This window comes from Mustela nigripes, chromosome 1 (assembly GCF_022355385.1).
Source record: "Mustela nigripes isolate SB6536 chromosome 1, MUSNIG.SB6536, whole genome shotgun sequence".
Lineage (NCBI taxonomy): Eukaryota > Metazoa > Chordata > Mammalia > Carnivora > Mustelidae > Mustela > Mustela nigripes.
The window spans coordinates 225,379,552-225,389,326 of NC_081557.1; the positions used below are offsets into that span (position 1 = coordinate 225,379,552).

Genomic DNA, 9,775 nt, shown 5'->3' on the forward strand with positions numbered 1-9,775 from the left:
AATAAATTTTAGTTAATTATTATATCTCTAATGAAAAACTTTAATGAACTTGTTCATATTAATATTGTACTCAACCTTCTAGACGTCAAAGCTGTATATCTTAGTAATATAAGTCAGTCACTTATGCTACATCATTTCTACTATCTCTTTATCCCTTCTTGACAGAATGAAACTAGTTAAATAAGCCCACATAATTTTTCAAGTGCAACTCCTGCTTGTGGTGTGGTTTTAGTTCTTTTTCCTCCTTCTTCCTCTCCTTTCTACCTTTCTTTACCTCGTTCTCTTGCTTCTCCTCCCAGTTGCTACAGAACACTGAAAAAGGCAATAAAGAATGTGTGTGTGTGTGTGTGTGTGTGTGTGTGTGTGTTCATGTATCCTTTATAGCACCTATGTATGAGTTTATATACATATATGAAGAATACATAGATGTAATACACATAAAGACAGATATATGCATATATGTATAAATACATAACATACCCTGCAGTAAAAACAAGTTCCAAGACTTAGAAAATTAGGCATGGAAAGTACTGAGAGTCCTTCATGTTATCTGATGATCTTAAACATAAAGCACTTCCTAAATGCCATCATATCACACCTTCATAGCAGTTCAGCATTTGCCTGCTGGTGCACTTGAGCTATAACAGGTTTGCAGATTAGGAGCTAAGTAAACATTTTAAATAGACATAAATTTTAGAAGCCTAGCTTTTCAAAATGCCTGTTTATTCTGATGTGTTAATATTAAATCATCTTGTCTCCAATTAGCAAATATTTGAGATTTAACATTTGTGTTTAAGTAAGTTGTTTGGAACTTATCAATAATGTTTTTAAGAAGGAATATTCTAAGGAAGAATATTCTAGTAGTTCCTCAGGCCATATCCCAGAAGATAGTTTGACACAAAATGTAGTTTAACTACTTGTTAAAATGCTTTTTGAATTATGCTTTAGAACTCAGGACAGTGGATAAATGTTATTCTTTCTTCTCTGATACTGGAGATGGAATCTGACTATTCTCTTCTACTACGAAGTCATTACTCTGTCCTAGAAAGGATTTCAATATCCCAGCCCAGCTTGCTGCTTATAGATATACGGGTTTTATAAGTTTAGTATTAGTGTCTCAAGGTTGCAATTTATTCTACAGAGGATAAATTTTCATCAGATTCTCTGTTTTAAGTGGCCTTCTAACCTATTCCTTGAGCTGTAATTTGCTTAAAGTTCTGTTTATTTTTCCCTGCATTTTTTTCAGGCATTTACTGAGGGAGTTGTATCATTACGATGATGAGGAGGAAGAAGTATAAGACCAGAATACTTACAAACAGTACTGCCATTCTTGAGCATGGGTTATGCACCAAGAAGTGTGCTAATCACTGCTATCTGGTCATTACAAGTATTAACTCTTACTGCATTTTTATGATTTAGATGGTATTTTCATATTCTAGAAGAGGGATATTAGTCACAGAATGATGGCCCAAGTTTGCATAGTTGGTAAATGGTGGAAGTAGGATTTAAATTCTACAATTTTCTGACTTTAAGGACCTTTTTAAAATTCATAATGCTATTCTTGGACCAGAATTTCCATAGGTAAAGTAGTTGAGAACTGATACATCTAAGCATAACACAATACTTAGCTGAAGTAGATAGAGCCAGATAATTTCGTTAAAAACATCTAGCATAAGGATAGCCCTACATAATGAACCAATGAACCATAAAAATGTCTTCTATTTGTGTAACATTTGGGCTTCAGGTTTTACTCTTTTTTGTTTGTTTTGTGTGATATATCAGCATTTATAAGGATTTTATAACATGGAGAATAAAAACTCCATTTTTTTTTTAAAGTCAGTAAGTTTAAAAAAAAAGTAAAAGCAATAAAGAGATGAAGCAGATTCTCAAACATGTATCCTCTTACCTTGGATCCTTATTTTCTCTAATACACTTTTTTCCAAAATATTTTAAACAGAATTTCATATTTATCTTAATAAGACATTAATTATATCCCATATTGAGTTTTTTAATTTCTATTTTTAAATTATTTTCATTAACATATAATGTATTATTTTCCCCAGGGGCACAGATCTGTGAATTGTCAGGCTTAAACATTTCACAGCACTCACCATAGCACATAACCTCCCCAATGTCTATAACCCAGACACCCTCTTCCTACAAGATGGGATTGGGAGGGAGACAAACCATAAGTGACTCTTAATCTCACAAAACAAACTGAGGGTTGCTGGGGGGAGGGGGTTTGGGAGAAGGGGGTGGGATTATGGACATTGGGGAGGGTATGTGCTTTGGTGAGTGCTGTGAAGTGCGTAAACCTGGTGATTCATAGACCTGTACCCCTGGGGATAAAATTATATGTTTATAAAAAATAAAAAAAGGCTCTTACGGCTCGTCTCTCTCCTTATCCCATCTTGTCATATTTATTATTTTAAAATGAAAATTATGCAATTTTGTAAGATATTTCTTCCTCTAATCCAATACATTGCAAAAAACTGCAAAGCTTGTGAGGTCATACATAGTGAGGCAGATACTTCATAGCGTTTGTCATATTGTGGAAACCACATGATAATAATAAAAAATAAAAATATTGAATTAATATACAATCAGCATGTTTTGAATGTTAACTATGTGTGCCACTGAGTATGCCCAGATTTTTCCAGAAATGAACTTATTTAATCCATCAAAATGACTGACTGACAAAGACAAAACAAAACAAAGCAGAGAGACTGGCTTTTCCGAACAGAGATATTGCAGCTGTCTAACTTTCACATTTAATAACTTCACTAGTACATGATTCTCCCCGCACCAACCCCCAAGTTTCAGACAATTGTGTAAAACAAATGAAATGTCACAAAAAGCAAACTATGGAAGCACGATATTGCAAATGACAACAAACGTACAGGACGATAAAATAAATGAGGCATTGGCATGAGGTGATTTTCTCACTGGGACAAAAAGAAAAGAGGAATGTTTACCTCATTAATCCATTATTCACTCCTGAAGTGACAGTCATAAACTTCTGAGAAATGTGACAGAAATTTTAAAATGTTTTCCTGGACTTCATTCTGCTACCTAGTCTTTGCAAAAGCTCTTTGGTTTGGGACGTTTCTTACTTGATTAACTCTTACTCATTTGCTTTATGGTCACTGCTTCCAAGATGTCTTCCTTGACATTCCATATCTTGAATAGGGGACCCGCCTTTTCATTTCTGTGGGACCCAGAGTGTATATTATCAGGGAAATGTTCCAGGTTAATGACCATTCTTATTTATTTATCTGTGCCTACACAATTTTTCTGTTTGATTCTTAATACCTAGCATAATGCCTAGAACAGCACAGCTCTGGCCAAAAGTTCTGATTGTTGTTGGATGTCGCTGGATGTCCATGACTGACAGTGCCATTCCCAACAGGAAACTTACCACTGGCTTTATTACACCTTACTATTCTGATCAAAGAAGGCTGGGGTCTTGCTTATGACGCAGGGGTTCTTGCTCAGGTACAGCCTCTTACTCTATAGGTGGTCTTATCTCTCCTGCTCTTCACACTTTTGACACTAACTGGGTAATTTCACAGATTAGCTGTGGTTCCTTTTTTCCCCCTCTAAACAGGAATGTCTCACTGCTCATGTGTATGGTGTGTATAGGTGGGATCAACTGCATCCTGAACGTCCGTGAGCCAACTTATAAAGCTCGGTCTGTTCTAGAGTCTGGTAAGTCAATGGAACCTTTTCATTAAGAGAGTGATAAAGTTAGATTTTCATTTTAGATAGATCATTCTGCTGGCTCTGCAGAAGATGGGTTAGAGAAGAATATATTAAAAAGCAAGGAAATCAGGGTGAGGTTAGTCAGTATTATAGACCTGTATATGAAGGGCTCATACAAGAGATCAGCAAACTTATTTTCTGAAAAGAGCTAAATACTGCATGCTTCAGATTTGTGGGTCATAGGATCTCTCCCATAACTACTCAACTCTACCTCTGTTGCTCAAAATGTAGACAACATGTAACAAACGACCATCTCTGTATTCTAAATAAAACTTTGTTTATGGAAACTAAATTTTAAATTTTATATCATTTTCATTTTTTACATATTACGGAAATATTTTTAATAATTAAAACGTAAGGGGTGCCTGGGTGGCTCAGTGGGTAAAGCTTCTGTCTTTGGCTCAGGTCATGATCTCAGGATCCTGGGACTGAACCCCGCATTGGGTTCTCTGCTCAGCAGGGAGCTTGCTTTTCCCTTTCTGCCTGCCTCTCTGCGTACTTATGATCTCTCTCTCTCTCTCTCTCTCTCTCTGTCAAATAAATAAATAATTAAATCTATTAAAATAAATTAAATAAATAATTTAATTGAAAATGATTAAAAAGTAAAAAGAATTTTTATTTGCTGATCATATTAAAAATAAATAATGAGCTAGATTTGGCCTGCATACCATAGTTTGCCAACAATTGGCCAATAACATTCATTTGTTTGTAAGAAGAGAGGATTTTCTTCTTTTTTTTAATATTTAAAAGTCTTTGATTCACTGGAATGTCATGAGCTCCTACAATAGCACATGCCAAGTAGTAGATACTCAAATGTGTTTTAAATGGAGGGAAATATATGAAAACTTAGTGACATCAAATTGTGGTGAGGAAGGAGACCATATTTTCAGTTTTAGATACTTAAGGTATTGTGTTGCCACTACCTCATGGAGAATTCGGAAAGAGTTCACCTGGAAGCAGAGTTAGAAAATATTTGTCTACTTTTCTCTTTGACTGGTTCTTCTCTGGTTTAAAGTTGATTAGAATTATCTACTTGGCCTCCATATATCTAGAGTTTCTGTGCAGATGTTTCTAGACTTATCTCTGGATTAAGGAATCTTTTTACTGTATTTCTCATAAAATATATACTTTAGTGAACTCTGTGAGCTCCTTTCTGTTGATAACTTTCCTTTTTAATTTTTCCACTGAAGGTAAAAGGAGAAATTTTCCAATTTTCCTCAAAGAATTTCATGTTGCTGCTGTTGTTATCTTGAAGTATAGACATAAGTGGTTATGGCCACCAGGTGGAAAAACAAGTAGAAAAATTATGCCACTTATAATATTATTTCAGTCTCTAATTCCAATTCATCTAAGGCTTTTCAAGGTCAATGTGAAGAATGTCCTTAGAATCCCTTCTCAGATATTCCCTGCCTTTACCTCCCATGCCTTTCCTGTTCAGTCTTACATCTTACATATTTCAATGATTTCTCTAAACTTATAGATGATTCTTCTCCTCCCTCACTTTTCCCTCTTTACCTCTTTCTCCTTAATCATGGGCTTTTATACCTTTGAGACTTGTGGCTTTTAATAATAAGATAATATTACTAATGCCTGGAGTGAAATTTAAGTATTTCATATCTCAGCAGATTTATATTTTCAGAATGAAATAATTTACCATAAATCCTCAAAAACAAACAAACAAACAAAAAAAACAGAACACAGAAGAGATGAAAGGGAACATATAAAAATATAAAACACAGCATTGTAGAAATGTATCCACCAGTTCTCATCCCTGCACATCATCTGGAAAAAAAAAAATTAAAAAGAAGTCATTATGGTGCAATCAAATAAAGAATCCAAATTTAAGTTTGGAAGAGGCTTGTTTTGCCAGTTGTTGCATGAACTGGGTCTCACAAAATACACTTTTGTAAAATAATCAGACCTTTATAATATAAAAGATCTCTAGAATTCAGAACTATAAAAAAGTTGAAAAACTTGTAATTAGAAAATGGCATAGGGGAATCTACAGTCTGATTGGGTCAATTGCTTCCTGGCCTAGTTTTATGAATTAGAATTACTTCTGCTTACTAATGGCATTACATAAAACATGAAAATATTTCTGCAAGTCAAGGTTATCCAGGTTAATAAGAACAAAGTCCCCAAGCATCATTGAATACAGTGTTTATAATACTTAAGCAACTGTTCATGAGTAAAAGTAGGATAAATGTGGGATTATATTGCATTTACTGTTTTGTATGTTAATTATTTTGAAATGGTCTCTAGCATTCTTTTGTTTCTTTAATTTTCCTAGTTGCTGATTATTTTTTTATCCCCACTCTGATCAGTTTTCTTTTTTTACTTCATATTTTTAATTTTTCCTCTTTTATATACATACCAAAAAGAGGCTTTTAAAGGATTTGTGTTAATTGACTAGAATGCTTTGTTCCCCATGATTAAAATCAGAAACAAACATAATATGATCCTGAAGATAATCCTCCCTTTCTCCCAGTACATGAAACAAAGTAGAAAAAAACAAAACACAGGATTAGAAGACACACAAAGCTCATTTGGATCCTGACTCTACCTCGTTTACTTCTAAAAACTTAATTCAAACTGGTTTAAAATCTAATAATATATAGTTAATCAAGTTAGAATTGACTGGCTAATCCTTGAATTAATTAATACATTTATTTTTTAAATACATATTTTTGAATCTCCATCATGAAGAAGGCATTATGCTCTGTACATTCAATGATTTAAAAAAAAAAAAAGATTCGAAAGCTTGAGATCTGCCGTAAAGGAACTAAGAACAGGTAGATGATACACACACACACACACACACACACACACACACACATATATATTTATATGTGCACATCAATGATTGATACATAGAAATATAAAATGGAAATATGAGTGCTTTAACAGACAAAGAAGTGAATATTGATCATAGCATCATGCAAATGCTTGAGTAGATAGCCCTGAATAGTCTTTTGGGAAAAGTATTATTTTTTTGACCTTCTAGGATATATTTCTTAAAGACAATGATCAGAGGAGAGAAGTAGGTAAAAATTTATTTATTTTAAGATTTCAGGAAAAAGTTTAAGTAAATGAATGAAGTTTGAGAAAACAGACTAACATATATTTATTTTGGAGAGGTACAAACGCAGTTTATAGAGTTTAATCTTGGAGCAATGATTACAAAGTGAAAACTCGTAGCAATTAAGACATTAGATACTACACTTGATCTTAGCCAAAAGGCCGAGAAGCGATCAATTAAGACATTAGAATGATAAGTTGTATCAGATCTATTTTCTCCCTTCCTCTAGCCAAGCATCATAGTGATAATAATAATAATAATAATAATAATAATATCAACACAATAACAATAATAAACATCTTTTAGTGCTTACGAAATTCCAGACCTTGAAAATAAACTATAAATAAGTCTACAAGTACTATAATTGATCCTATTTTATAGATGAATAATTTGAAGCACAAAGATACTAAGCAGGTTGCTCAAAGTAATTCAGCTTCAAGCAGGTAGAGCCAGGACTTAAACCACCAGGTTTCAGTCTCGTTGGTGTCTGGAAAAGGATGATAATAGGTCAAGAAGAATGGAATATCAATGAACAAAACATGTCTAAAACTGAAAACTGAAGTCACTGATGTCCTTGTTCTCTCTGTGCTTCTACTCTCGACCAGAAACCTAATCACAACCCATTCCTCCTCTGCTTCTCCCATTCCAATATTGTCTATTCTACACTTCGTATCATTCATTTCGTATCAATCATCACTCCATTGGCTTTCTAATGATAGCCTCACATTAGTCCCTGATCATTTCTGGCTTATCACCATAGGTCTCCAGCTAATGTCCCTCCCACTGGTTTCTCCCAGGTTTTTCAGACCATAATCAGTGATCTTCCTAAAATGCAATCAGCGTGACACTCCCCTGCAAACAGACCTGCCTCATGTACCTCACAATCCACAGAATAAAGTCTAAATCCTTTCCTTTGGCAAAATAAGCTTTACCTAATAGGTGTCCTATTTTGGGCAACTCTAATCTCCAGTCATATGTTGAGACTAAGATATGTTTTCTAGGAATGCTTTAAATGTAGCTTCTCTCTCTCCCTCTCTCTCTTTTTTCCTAATGAGCAAAATTCTTTCATATCTACAAACTTTACAGTTTTCATGCTTCTGTCTGGATCCCCCTGGTGAACTATTACTTCCATTTAAAGATTCAAAACAGGCCTGACCTCCTTTATGAACCAGCCCTGAACCTAATGATTAAAACTTATCTTTCTAATTGCAAACCTAGAACCCTACTTTTATTGGAGCAATTTCAATATACCAAAGGCTCCTTCATTTAAATCCTGACTACCAGTAAGATCTTGGAAGTCAGAAACAATGTCTTATTGTTGGTGTTTGCGGGGGTTTAACAGCTAGTGGCTTTGGATAAATAAAATATGAATTAATAAGGATGTAATTGGGAGATCCTGGCTCTATCAGTCTATTGCCTCTTTAAAGGAAAAAAATGCAATTGAGAGAAAAATAAATAAATAAAGCACAAGCTTCTCTACTGTCCAATTTATGGTGTAATTTGGTCATATCCTGGGTCAAAAGAGCCACGTAGGATAAAACAGAATTTACCTTGCATTTGTGATGATGCCTTAGCTTTAATCTAACACATGGAAGGGTAAAAGTCTGAATTAAAGTAGTTGGGAATTGTCACATGTGGCTGTTCTATGCTCCCAAAAGACGCCTGGAAAGCCAGATTTGAGGGGATGGGGTGGGAGGCAGAGAGCAAGGCAGAGACGGAGGAAAGAGGGAGTGGGGGCGAAGTGAGAGAAATCCAGGAGGGCAGCAAAAAAAATGCAAGATAATTAACTGTCATGATTAAAAGGTTTCATTTTTCAAATCGCTTTTCAATCTAATTCATACCATGTGAAATGTTAAGATCTATTTTTAGGCTGAGTAATATGCTGTAGTGCAAAATTTTGATAAATAATTATCTTTGTATTTTATCCATAAAAATATTAAGACAGATTCATTTAATTATCATATGTGAGCACGACAGGGTGCTGGTTCAGCCTCGATAGATTGCCATTTCCAGCGTGACCTAAGTGTGAGGCCCTGAGCCTCGTGTATGAACACCTGGGGGCAGAAACTGGCCCTTCTCCTTCCAGTTCACAGCGGAGTGCCGCGTGTCATACTGCTCATTTTCTGATGTGCAGGCTTTGCTCTTCCCTTAGGGAATGGGATTCTGACAGGCACTTTATCTCAACACATTGAGTCTCGTATGAAATTGTCACTTTCTCTTGCCTCCTTGCTAGTTAGTTCAATACCATGACGAGATACAGAGTGAGATTTTATACTGAAGCTGAACCAGGCAACTGTTGTTTTAGGAGAAGTGTACTGCTCTCTTTATATACATTCCCCAAACCAGCAACTGCAGGAGGACAAGGGAAGGGCAGGAAGCTGGCCCATTTCACGTGAAGACCCAAGTCTTTTATTTGTGTAGCTGTGTGTGTTCACACATACTATCTTAGCTAATCTTCCCAGACTATCAAAGAATGTTAACATATGCCTTATTTTCATTATCAGAAAAGGAAGGTTTTAGCGAATTATAATAACAGACATATTAATTTCTAGGCACACTCCTTCCTGTGACTTATTATATCTTTTAAGTAGTTCATGAAAGTGCCACAGACAAGTGTCATACAAAATAATAAATTTAGAGGATTAGTCTGGAAAATCGAATCGGTCCTAGAGGAAGAACATTCCAATTTGTGCATTTGGGGGGAATAGGTATTGAAGGGGGGAGTTTTGATGACAAAACCAGTATTTTATTCAATGGTTATTCCCTCTTGGCAATTCTCTAGTCTGCACTTTAATGATAGGATTTTATAGAACTAGAACTTCTCCCCTTTCAAAATGAAGTGTAGAAGGCATCTAGACAACCATCTGATAAAGGTGGGCGTGGTCCGTGTGTCTTCTCATTTCCATAATGATTTCTCTTTCGCTTGTACTGGAC

General features: G+C 35.0%; 1 pseudogene; it reads right to left on the reverse strand.

The window, feature by feature from the left end:
• Window positions 1–6,914: 6,914 nt before the first annotated feature.
• Window positions 6,915–7,014, reverse strand: LOC132008566 (U2 spliceosomal RNA; annotated as a pseudogene).
• Between the last annotated feature and the right edge of the window lie 2,761 nt (window positions 7,015–9,775).